Source organism: Bufo gargarizans, chromosome 8 (assembly GCF_014858855.1).
Source record: "Bufo gargarizans isolate SCDJY-AF-19 chromosome 8, ASM1485885v1, whole genome shotgun sequence".
Classification (NCBI taxonomy): domain Eukaryota; kingdom Metazoa; phylum Chordata; class Amphibia; order Anura; family Bufonidae; genus Bufo; species Bufo gargarizans.
Window position 1 is genome coordinate 146,381,043 of NC_058087.1, and position 13,213 is coordinate 146,394,255.

A 13,213-nucleotide genomic window follows, 5' to 3' on the forward strand; every position below is an offset into this window, starting at 1 on the left:
ACTGATTGTTGCAAAATGCACGTACGCTGAGGGTGCGTTCGTGCAAAAATCTAAACTGACACTAAGTGAAATTGATATATATATATACAGTACAGACCAAAAGTTTGGACACACCTTCTCATTCAAAGAGTTTTCTTTATTTTCATGACTATGAAAATTGTAGATTCACACTGAAGGCATCAAAACTATGAATTAACACATGTGGAATTATATACATAACAAAAAAGTGTGAAACAACTAAAAATATATGTCATATTCTTCAAAGTAGCCACCTTTAGCTTTGATTACTGCTTTCCACACTCTTGGCATTCTCTTGATGAGCTTCAAGAGGTAGTCACCTGAAATGGTTTTCACTTCACAGGTGTGCCCTGTCAGGTTTAATAAGTGGGATTTCTTGCCTTATAAATGGGGTTGGGACCATCAGTTGCGTTGTGGAGAAGTCAGGTGGATACACAGCTGATAGTCCTACTGAATAGACTGTTAGAATTTGTATTATGGCAAGCAAAAAGCAGCTAAGTAAAGAAAAACGAGTGGCCATCATTACTTTAAGAAATGAAGGCCAGTCAGTCCGAAAAATTGGGAAAACTTTGAAAGTGTCCCCAAGTGCAGTCACAAAAACCATCAAGCGCTACAAAGAAACTGGCTCACATGTGGACCGCCACAGGAAAGAAAGACCAAGAGTCACCAGTGCTGCGGAGCATAAGTTCATCCGAGTCACCAGCCTCAGAAATCGTAGGTTAACAGCAGCTCAGATTAGAGACCAGGTCAATGCCACACAGAGTTCTAGCAGCAGACACATCTCTAGAACAACTGTTAAGAGGAGACTGTGTGAATCAGGTCTTCATGGTAGAATATCTGCTAGGAAACCACTGCTAAGGACAGGCAACAAGCAGAAGAGACTTGTTTGGGCTAAAGAACACAAGGAATGGACATTAGACCAGTGGAAATCTGTGCTTTGGTCTGATGAGTCCAAATTTGAGATCTTTGGTTCCAACCAACGTGTCTTTGTGCGACGCAGAAAAGGTGAACGGATGAAAAGGTGATGGTGTGGGGGTGCTTTGCTGGTGACACTGTTGGGGATTTATTCAAAATTGAAGGCATACTGAGCCAGCATGGCTACTACTGCATCTTGCAGAGGCATGCTATTCCATCCGGTTTGCGTTTAGTTGGACCATCATTTATTTTTCAACAGGACAATGACCCCAAACACACCTCCAGGCTGTGTAAGGGCTATTTGACCATGAAGGGGAGTGATGGGGTGCTGCGCCAGATGACCTGGCCTCCACAGTCACCGGACCTGAACCCAATCGAGATGGTTTGGGGTGAGCTGGACCGCAGAGTGAAGGCAAAAGGGCCAACAAGTGCTAAGCATCTCTGGCAACTCCTTCAAGACTGTTGGAAGACCATTTCAGGTGACTACCTCTTGAAGCTCATCAAGAGAATGCCAAGAGTGTAATCAAAGCAAAAGGTGGCTACTTTGAAGAACCTAGAATATGACATATTTTCAGTTGTTTCACACTTTTTTGTTATGTATATAATTCCAAATGTGTTAATTCATAGTTTTAATGCCTTCAGTGTGAATCTACAATTTTCATAGACATGAAAATAAAGAAAACTCTTTGAATGAAAAGGTGTGTCCAAACTTTTGGTCTGTACTGTATATATATATATATATATATATATATATATAGTATATTCACCAAATGAAGAGGCAGCACTTCCAGTCATGGGTGATAGGGTGACGACCCCAAACTTTATTCCCAGCAACGTTTCGGCCTTCTCTCTGAGGCCTTTGTCAAGCTACAACAATGCTAAAATGTGGGCTCTATATACCCACAATTCATTACAAAATCAGTGCAATTAGTGAAAACCTGTGTGGACAATTAAGTCACATGACCATCCAACATTATAATGTCACATGACTATACAAGTGCAAATCTTATTAATATCACATCATAAAACCATCGTACAGCGTATTTCAGACAATAGTCAAAAGTGGATCATACATGATATGTGTCGCATATCATAAATGCGATGTACAGACATCAATATTCAAAATGTTACATCCGGTGTTCACAATCTCATAAGTGATCACAAGTGTACAAACATTAAAGAGTTAAAATCATTATACAGCTGTATCTTATAATTAAAATCGGTGAGACCAACCGTCATGGCGTAGCCCAGTGTGCCTGCTTCAGCGTCTCCCCGTCTGCCAGGCGCATGCGCCGCGACGAGCGTCAAGCGTCACCCTCCACCCATGGCCGCGTCATCACGCTCGCTCCCTGGAACGCAACAGCGCCCAGTGGAACGCATCGCTGACGAGGCGGCCACAGGGGGCAGGGCAAGAGCATACACCCATCCGGATCGCATTACCAGGCGTCTGGGGGGCGTGTTAGTAGCCTAGGTGACAACATGGACCGCTGTCAAAGAGGGGGACCAGATCATGTCACCCAGCACAATCAAGAGACCGACATTGGATGGAACAGCAACGATGGGTACAATAGGGGTCATCACCATATAATCGGCAAATGTAGCCGAAATGGTGCCTTCACCCCTATTGTCAACAACATTGCTGCCTTCTTAGGCTAATAAGCAGCTATCAAGGGAGGGATCCTTCCCATCTCCTTGCCTAATCCTATAATATAGAAAATCGAGGCCGTCTGGCTTACTGATTCCCGGCCAGAAATTGTCTCTCAATTCCTCTGGAATATTTGCCGGTCGGATAGTCTTGACGTGCAGTTAGTAACTTGTCATGGTAGCCCCTCCCGAACAGCAATCCATGGTCACCATCATGCTTGCACACTGGGGTAGTCCATATACGGTCCGGTCCAACTGTAAGACAAAGGTTCTTCTATTTTCCTCAATTCTTTATCTATAGATATAGAGGGAAAAGGGTGTAAGTAGATTCCTACAACATTCTATAACAATAGCATTGTCGTATATCACCCCCATCAAGCAGGATTACTTGTGTCACCCCCACGCCTGGTGAGCAAGTAGCACATTACCTATCCACATAATTCCCATCTGCACTCAGCATTAAGACCTGCGGGCCTAAGCGTACCTAACTTATGTATCCACATAATCTCGCGCTGTTTCAACTTTTTCTCCCTGTCACCTCCCCTTTTGAGTGGGGGGATATGGTCAATCACCCTAAACTTAAGGTCCCTTTCCTTGTGTCCAGCCTCAACAAAATGTTTGGGTACTGGGAGGTCCCTTCGTTTTTGGCGGATCGAGTACCTGTGATAGTTCATTCTCGTCTTAGCATCACATGTAGTCTCCCCAACGTATAGGAGACTACATGGACATGACAACAGGTATACGACGAATGAACTGTCACAGGTCAGATAGTGTCGGATCCCAAATACCTTGTGTGTAACTGGATGCGTGAACGTATCTCCCTTTAGCATATAGCTACAATTTACACAATTCAGACATGGATAGCTTCCGCATTTCTTACGGCCTATATATGTCTGGACTGTGGTTTTCACACCCGCTACCTCTGCTTTTACCAATTTATCTCGTAAGTTCTCAGTTCTCCTGTAGGACATTAAAGGGGGCACTGCAAATTCATTAACATGACCAAGATTACTATATAGTATAGGCCAATGCTTCCTGATGGCCTTGGCCACCTGATCACTGCCCTCTGTATAGGTGGAAATGAATGGTATTCTGGCTTGGTTGATCACTTTCTCAGGTCTCCTCTGATCTAAATCATCTAAATGTTTTTGGACTAATTTTCTTGGGTATCCCCTATGCCGAAACTTGTCAGCCATCTCAGCTAATCTTTTATTTTTCAGTGGAGGATTTTTGACTATGCGTTGAATACGAAGAAATTGACTTCGTGGCAAAGACCTTACCATAGGTCGTGGGTGGCAAGCTTTCAAACTTTAAAAGTTTGTTACAATCAGTCGGCTTAATATAAAGGTCTGTTACCAACCTATTGTCCTGTTTCATCACCATGGTGTCCAAAAATTGGACCTGCTCGGTGGAGTGCGTCAGAGTAAACTGGATTTCTGGATCCATATTATTCAAGAATAGATGGAATTGAGCCAATTCATCTTCATCGCCCCCCCAGATGACGAACACGTCATCAATGTATCTCCACCACCCCAGCACATGGCTGAAGTGGTGGGACACATAGACGTGCTCAGTCTCCAGGCCGGCCATGAAGATATTGGCGTACGTGGGCGCCATGTTAGACCCCATAGCGGTTCCACGCTGTTGGAGATAGTAGCCATTTTGGAAAGCAAAATAGTTGTATCTGAGCACCACACCGAGCAGGTCAATAATGAACTCCTTACATACATCAGTATATTGGGTTGTAACCAGACACTTTCTGACAGCCTCCACACCCCTATCATGATTGATAGAGGTGTAGAGGCTGACCACATCAAATGACGCCAGTATAGTCATTGGTGAAATGACCACCTCAGCAATCTTGTCAAGAAAATGACCAGTATCCCGAATATACGATTCAGCTGAAATTGCAAATTGTCGAAGGACCTTATCCAAAAAAATCGCCAAATTGGAAAATACAGATTCCCTCCCGGAGACTATCGGTCTCCCCGGTGGGTTACACATGCTCTTATGAATTTTTGGTAACACGTATATTAGTGGTGTCTTAGGGTGTGTGATCAATAAAAAATTGTATAAAGACTCGTCAATCAGGCCCCCCATCTTGGCATCATCCAGTAATCTGGTGATAATTTTGATCACCTCAAATTTTAGGTCATGGTTGAGACGTCTATATACAAGGGTATCCCCCAATTGTCTCTGTATCTCCGAGATATACCAGGTGGTGTCCATTACAACAACGGCTCCCCCCTTATCTGCGGGTTTCACAGTGAGGGAACCGTTGTTGCATAATTCATCCAATGCCTGTATCTCAGCAGATGTCATATTGGGGTGCTTCAGAAGGCCATTTTGTGAGGTCTTCCTTAGCTCCTCAATCTCAACTCTTACAGCATTAATATACGTGTCAATAGCTGGACATTTAATCTGTGGCGTGAAATTGCCCTTCACGTGCAGACCCACACCATAAAGTGAAAGTTCACAACCCCTTACATCATTCACATCGGCCATATGTTTATCAGCAAACCAAACTTTCAACTTAATATTCCTAAAAAAAATTTGTAGATCGACTTCAAGCTGAAACCAGTCTATACCCACTGTGGGGCAATATGATAGACCTTTAGATAAAAGATCAGTCTCTGCAACTGTCAAGACATGAGAGGATATATTTACCACCACTGATTTTTCTTCCTCGTGGGCCTGTTCTATACAGTATATATATATACAAAATACAATAAATGGCAGCACCAACCTTGGAATATATTGGCGATTGGGTGCAAGCTCCAGTGGGAATAGCGTCCCAGGATAATATCAATGAAAAACAGAGCAGCACTCCAGTAAGGTGAAAAAAAGAAAGCTGTTTATTCACCCAGCTTGAGAAAGGCTTCATGTTGGAGCCGAAACGTCTCGTCACCACTGGGTGAATAAACAGCTTTCTTTTTTTCACCTTACTGGAGTGCTGCTCTGTTTTTCATTGAGATATATATATATAAATATATATATATATATATATATATATATATATATATATAAAGAAATGAAAAAGCAATGGCAGCACCATCCTCAATGCAAGCTGGTGGGTGCAGCAGGCCCAATGTGGATCAATCCAAAAATCCAAAAATGGAAAAATGGGCAGCACTCCAAAAAGTAAAATGTAAGAAAACTTTATTTACCCCAGTGGGAAATGCGCATTTCCCACTGGGGTAAATAAAGTTTTCTTACATTTTACTTTTTGGAGTGCTGCCCATTTTTCCATTTTTATATATATATATATATATATATATATATATATTATATATATATCTTATATTATAAAAATTAGCTTCTGTCTGTCTAGACCAGGGATCCTCAAACTGCGGCCCTCCAGCTGTTGCAAAACTAGAACTCCCAGCATGCCCGAACAGCCTACAAGTATCAGCCTACAGCAGGGCATTGTGGGAGTTGTAATTTTACAACAGCTGGAGGGCCGCAGTTTGAGGATTCTAGACGTCTGTCTTTCTGTCTGGACGTTCTTTATGCGCGACCAAACGACTGGATCGATCTTCACCAAATTTGGCACAAAGGTACAGCAGGTGTCCGGGAAGGTTTTAGACCGGGACTCAGCTCCGTAGGACTTACCATTCCTGAGATATTCCCAAAAAATTACCTGCATTAGCCAATACAAGCCAGCAAGCCTTTCACTTAAATCCGAACTGCCATACACACGGTCACATGTCTTTTATCAGCCAATAGAAGCTTGCAGGTCCTACTCCAGGCTGCTATAACAACTGATCACAGGTTTTAGCAGTTTGCAGGTCCTTAAATATTCAGACATACAGTATTACGTATGACGGCACAACTACACTGCTACATGCATAGGGGGCAGGGGCCACTATTAAACGGATGGGGGCTGTGGAGTTCACAGTTAAAGGGGCGGGCACTATGGAGGTCACTGTTAAAGGGGTGGTAACTGTGAAAGTCCCTGTTAAACGGGCGGTCACTGTGAAAGTCACTGTTAAAGGGGCGGTCACTGTGAAAGCCACTGTTAAAGGGGCAATCACTTTTAACAGGACGATCACTGAAAGGCACTGTTAACGGGGCAGTCACTGTTAAAGAGGCGGTCACTGTTAAAGGGATGGTCACTGTGAAAGTCACTGTTAAAGGGGCTGTCACTGTGAAAGTCACTGTTAAAGGAGCGGTCACTGTGAAAGTCACAGTTAAAGGGGCGGTCATTGTTAAAGGTTCGGCCACCGTGAAAGTCACTGTTAAAGGAGCGGTCACTGTTAAGGGGGTGGCCACTGTGAAAGTCACTGTGATAGTCAATGTTAAAGGGGTGGTCACTATGAAAGTCACTGTTAAAGGGGCAGTCAATGTTAAAGGGGTGGGCACTGTGGAGGTCACTGGTAAAGGGGCAGGCACTGTGGCAGTCACTGTTAAAGAAGCAGATACTTGGAGTTCACTGTTAAAGGGGCGGGCACTGTAGAGGTCACTGTTAAAAGGGGGGTCATTATTAAAGGGGCAGACACTGTGAAGGTCACTGTTAAAAGGGCAGGCAGTGCAAAGGTCACTGTTAAAGGGGCGAGCACTGTGGAGGTCATTGTTAAAGATGCGGTTTCTATTAAAGGGGTGGGCACTGTGGAGGGCACTGTTAAAGGGGTGGACACTGTAAAGGTCACTGTTAAAGAGGCAGGTACTGTGGAGGTCACTGTTAAAGGGGTTGACACTGTGGTGGTCACTATTAAAGGTGCGGCACTGTGAAGGTCACTGTTAGAGGGGCGGTCAATGTTAAAGGGGCAGCCACTGTGGAGGTCACTGTTGAAGGGGAGGGTACTGTGACTGTCTCTGTTAAAGAGGCGGGCACTGTACAAGTCATTGTTAAAGGGGCGGCACTGTTCAGGTCACTGTTAAAGGGGAAGGCAGTGCAGAGGTCTCTGTAAAAGGGGCAGGCACTGTGGAAGTCATTGTTAAAGGGGCAGGTATTGTGGAGGTCACTGTTAAATGGGCAGCCACTATGAAGGTCAATGTTAAAGTGGTGGTCAATGTTAATGGATCGGGCACTGTAGATGTCACTGTTAAAGGGGCGGGCACTGTGGAAGTCACTGTTAAATGGGCAATGATAAAAAATATGCTGGAATCGCACTCACCAGAACTTGAGGTCAACCGGTATGCAGCAGCCTACCTGGAGTCCAAGATTCATCAGGGCTCCTTCATGATAAGTCCAAGAAAAGAAATGGAGGCAGCATAACCGGTAGAAAAGTCCCTTTAATGGGAACCGCCAAGTGAACAAACGTGCAGCAGTTGTGACGTTTCGGCTGCTTCACAGCCTTTATCAAACACAATGTGAAATCTAAAAGTACCTGTTTAAATACATTAAAACACACCCACTCACACTGGAGTGGCCAATAACATAGTGAAGGAGATGCTGATGTCATCAAGGATGCGCCCACAGGTGCTCCTACTAAGTGTCTCAATCCTAAATGTCAGATCCATTATCCCACATACCTTCAGGGCACACATATACCACGGCGTACCCAGGCTCTTGGTGCGCATGTCAGGAGAGAAGGAACAGCGTCACCAGCTGCTTCACCCAGAACCAGCTGATCGCAGGCGACTCCGCCCCACCTTCTCACGTCATCATAACACTCCCGCCATGCGCACCGTTGCCAGGGACGCCTAAGAGTCGTTCCAACCCCACCAATTACATGCGATCGCTCCACACCACCACGTCCACAGCGCCAGCAGCTAGAACCTGGATCGGGCCGCACGGTCATAGAAACTCACCAGCTTATCCCTTGCGTCCTCTCGCACAATCGGGGGACGTCCGTAAATGAGCAGGCAGCGATACCACGCCTCCAGCCGAGACCCGGCCCTGGTGACGTCATAGCTCCGCCCCTCCAACGTCCGACCCGCCCCGTGTTGCCAGAGACGCAACCAAGGTCTAGCCCCGCCCCCCGCTGTGGCGTGCGGTGCGAGACGACCGCACTCATGTCAGGGGTAAATGATAGGACCCAACCCTATATGCTATACCGTACCCTGATCCATGCGGGCCAGGAACAAGTGAAAATGTGCATAAAACAAATTACAATTAAAAAACACTACACAGAGAACCAGTTCAATGGTCACTCAAAATTATTACACATTTGATACTGAGAAATCCGGTGGCGAAACACTTCCTGGAGCGTGGGCACTCGGTCAACCAACTCCGTTTTAGAATCATTGATTCTGTCGGCCCTCTGAAACGAGGGGGGGACAAGGATCGGATTCTGCGCAAGAAGGAACTTAAGTGGATCTTTGAGATGAGAGCCCTGCAACCTTTCGGAATGAATGTGGAATTCTCAGTATCAAATGTGTAATAATTTTGAGTGACCATTGAACTGGTTCTCTGTGTAGTGTTTTTTAATTGTAATTTGTTTTATGCACATTTTCACTTGTTCCTGGCCCGCATGGATCAGGGTACGGTATAGCATATAGGGTTGGGTCCTATCATTTACCCCTGACATGAGTGCGGTCGTCTCGCACCGCACGCCACAGCGGGGGGCGGGGCTAGACCTTGGTTGCGTCTCTGGCAACACGGGGCGGGTCGGACGTTGGAGGGGCGGAGCTATGACGTCACCTGGGCCGGGTCTCGGCTGGAGGCGTGGTATCACTGCCTGCTCATTTACGGACGTCCCCCGATTGTGCGAGAGGACGCAAGGGATAAGCTGGTGAGTCTCTATGACCGTGCGGCCCGATCCAGGTTCTAGCTGCTGGCGCTGTGGACGTGGTGGTGTGGAGCGATCGCATGTAATTGGCGGGGTTGGAACGACTCTTAGGCATCCCTGGCAACGGTGCGCATGGCGGGAGTGTTATGATGACGTGAGAAGGTGGGGCGGAGTCGCCTGCGATCAGCTGGTTCTGGGTGAAGCAGCTGGTGACGCTGTTCCTTCTCTCCTGACATGCGCACCAAGAACCTGGGTACGCCGTGGTATATGTGTGCCCTGAAGGTATGTGGGATAATGGATCTGACATTTAGGATTGAGACACTTAGTAGGAGCACCTGTGGGCGCATCCTTGATGACATCAGCATCTCCTTCACTATGTTATTGGCCACTCCAGTGTGCGTGGGTGTGTTTTAATGTATTTAAACAGGTACTTTTAGATTTCACATTGTGTTTAATAAAGGCTGTGAAGCAGCCGAAACGTCACAACTGCTGCACGTTTGTTCACTTGGCGGTTCCCATTAAAGGGACTTTTCTACCGGTTATGCTGCCTCCATTTCTTTTCTTGGACTGTTAAAGGGGCAGTCACTATGAAGGTTACTGTTAAAGGGGCTGTCAATGTTAAAGGGGCAGGCACTGCGTTGGTCACTGTTAAAGTGGCTGGAATTGTGGAGGTCACTGTTAAAGGGGTGGGCACTGTGGAGGTCACTGTTAATGGGGCAGATACTGTGCAGGTCACTGCTAAACATGCGGTCACTGTTAAAGCGGCAGGCACTGTGGAGGTCACTGTTAAAAGGGCAGCCACTGTGGAGGTCACTGTTAAAGGGGCGGACACTGTGGAGGTCATTGTTAAAGAGGCGGGTACTTGATATCTTTTTACGACACACAGAAACATAAAATGAAATACATTAAATATACCCGTGCGAAGATGGGTCCTTCTGCTAATATATATATATATATATATATATATATATACAATACAAAGAAAGAGCGGCAGCACTTGTGGATGTAGTCGGGTGCAAAAAATCCTCTGACCTTAGGCAATTCGGTCAAGTATGGTTGTAGAAATTTCAAAGAAGAGGCAGCACTCCGGAGTATCAGTAAAACGACCCACTTTATTTCCCCTGTGCAACGTTTCAACTGCTCCTTGCAGTTGAAACGTTGCACAGGGGAAATAAAGTGGGTCGTTTTACTGATACTCCGGAGTGCTGCCTCTTCTTTGAAATTTCTATATATATATATATATATATAAAAATAACTACCACTAACTGCAGTTATTTTTTTACACAACAAAAAAAGTGGAAAAAAACCCTCAAAAATGTGCAGATGCTACTGAGCACACTACTGATGGGCAAAAACTGTAGGCTAAAAATGCAACTTATATCTATATATATATAAATATAGAACTCTATATATATTTACCGTATATAAAGCCCTAACTACCAGTTGTTCTGTTTTAACCACCCAAAAAATGAAAAATTGGCAAAAAAATCTGCACAAATAATCCCAGGTGCTGATCAGTCAGGTACGCACTGAAAAGCACTTGGCGGTCACAGCTCGCATGCAAAAAAAGCGATGCAGAGCTGGAAAATGGTAAAAAAAAAAAAGAACAAAAATAGTGCACGGACCAAATGGTGTCCATAAAAAACGGATGGTGGGAACGGGGGGGGGGGGGGGGAGGGAGGGGGCGGAGGTGGGAAGGGACAGGGATGGAGGGATCTGGAACAGCTGCAAATGAAAAAAAATTCTGTGCAGCTATTCCAGATGTTCTTCTTCTTATTTTCAGCAGCAAAAGGGTTAAATTCGCAGTGGTGGTACACCACAAGTCCCAGCACAGAAAGGCACAGAACTTCTCTGCATGCAGTCACGAGCTAGAATGGCTGCATGCAGGGAAGTTCAGCCTCTTACTGTGCAGCTATAGTGCTGCCATTGGCTGGAGCATTGTTCCAGCCAATCGCAGCGCTGGCAGGGAACCCAAAACACTGGTGTCCCCTGACTCACCTTGGATGTCCCCTGAGCTCCTCCCGACCCGCCCAGCAGCTTCTGACAACATCCTGCGCTGCGATGTGCCAGTCTCATTGATCGGCTAATCGCAGCGCTAATCGCAACATGCTGTTGTCCTGATAATCCATCAGCAGAGTACAGGCTACTGCTTACGGCAGCTTGTGGGACACCTGTGGATGAAATGGATTTGAAAGGCAACATCTGATTTGTTTTTATTTTATTATATAGCCAAATGAAGTGTTTTCAATTATAATAATGTGGCATCACTACCAAAAATATTCCCTAAGTGTTTTGGTCTATGACTAACATGTAAAACGGTGTAGGTGGATAGTTGGAATATTTAAATGAATGACCTTTATTATGCCATCTTTCAGAACATGGAGTCTACCGTAAAGGGAGTCTGTCAGCAGTTTTGAGCCATCAAAACTGCTGATAGCAATATATAAGTGACAGGGAGAGCCATGGAGACATATCTTGAATGATGGCTATGGGGGTTGCAAGTCCCTGGTAGAACATCCCTTCATGTTCAGGACGGTTTGTTTTCCGTACTGAATGCAACCTTCTAATTAGGAGAACATTCCATCTATATAGTGCTGTCAGCAGTTTTGAGGTGTCAGAATAGCCAGAATACCAGAAATGGAGAACCCTTGAGTACCCTTTATTTGTGGTGCCCTTTACTCCACATTGGCACGTTAGTGGCTCCTTAGTGCTTACAACTTACATGTACTGTACTTACAAATTGGACAATCCTTTTCTCTTGGTAACACAAAGGCAAATGGACATTATAGACTAGGGTCCCCTTCTGCTCCATGGGAGAATTCTGTCCTCTCTGAGCTTGGCTTTGGACACCTGTGTTACTTTTTGCCGGTTGTACCTTCCCAGTCAACTCCCCACTTGCCACTGTCTTCAGAGCGGGTCCTTCCTGCTTTTAGTGGAGAGCACCTGTAAGGGAAAGCTCCTTCTCTGGAGGACTCAAGGTGAACATGTATTACATGGTTCTCCATTCACCTACAATTCCGCCTGTAATAGCTGCTGATTGCCGCGAGTTATAGCATCTGAGGTGATTATCTGAATGTTGGGTGGATGCTTCAATATAAAGAGACATATTCAGATTGTCTTTAACAGAACCATATATGCAGAACTGCCTCACTCATTTCCAAATCTTGACACATTGCTATACTACATTGATATACTATCATCTCAATCTACAGCTACCTTCCGATACTATAGTTTTATTTTAAGAACTTTTGTTCTCTGATATGTCTACCACCAACAGTTTTCAAGCTTTGTACCAAACAAACCTATGAAATCTGCTGGAAATCGAATGCACCATGGCAGCCCTAGCTGTGATTGACAGATCTATCTATGCCAAATAGAGGCCCTGCCTCAGCATGGGTTAAAATTATCGAAACAAAGTCTCCAAATTTTGACGTAAAGTAAGCTAAATGATAAAATCTGACACAAGCCTAGGGGATAAATGTCCTCGTGCATGCCACCAATTCCAAGCCCCCTGCTGCATGCAGATATTGCTTAACGCTGCTGTGATATGACAAGGTGCCTCTGGTAACGCTGCTCTGAGCATCCTGCTCCATCTTTATTTTGTTTAATCAGGCCTCCTCCACTCCTAAAATAAACTGGGCTGTCCTTATGTCTTTCCCAAATTAGAGAAAAATAGAATCTGTTCCCCGAGTCACTCTTATAACAGATTTTCTCCATTTTCCTTCCATTCTTCAGGTTAAATTTAGAAATGATGAAACGCTGGCTGGTGAATCACATGTATCTATGTGGATATTTTTATTCTCATTGGAATAGGAATTGTGGTTTTGTTACTGGAAACTGCCTGTTTATTGAAAATGATCAGCTCTGTGTGCCATCATGCCACCCCTCCGTGTTGTGCAGGAACCTCACAGCTGGTAGCTTACATGTGGGCACTGGCCAAGTGACTGTCAAAGGGCTAATAA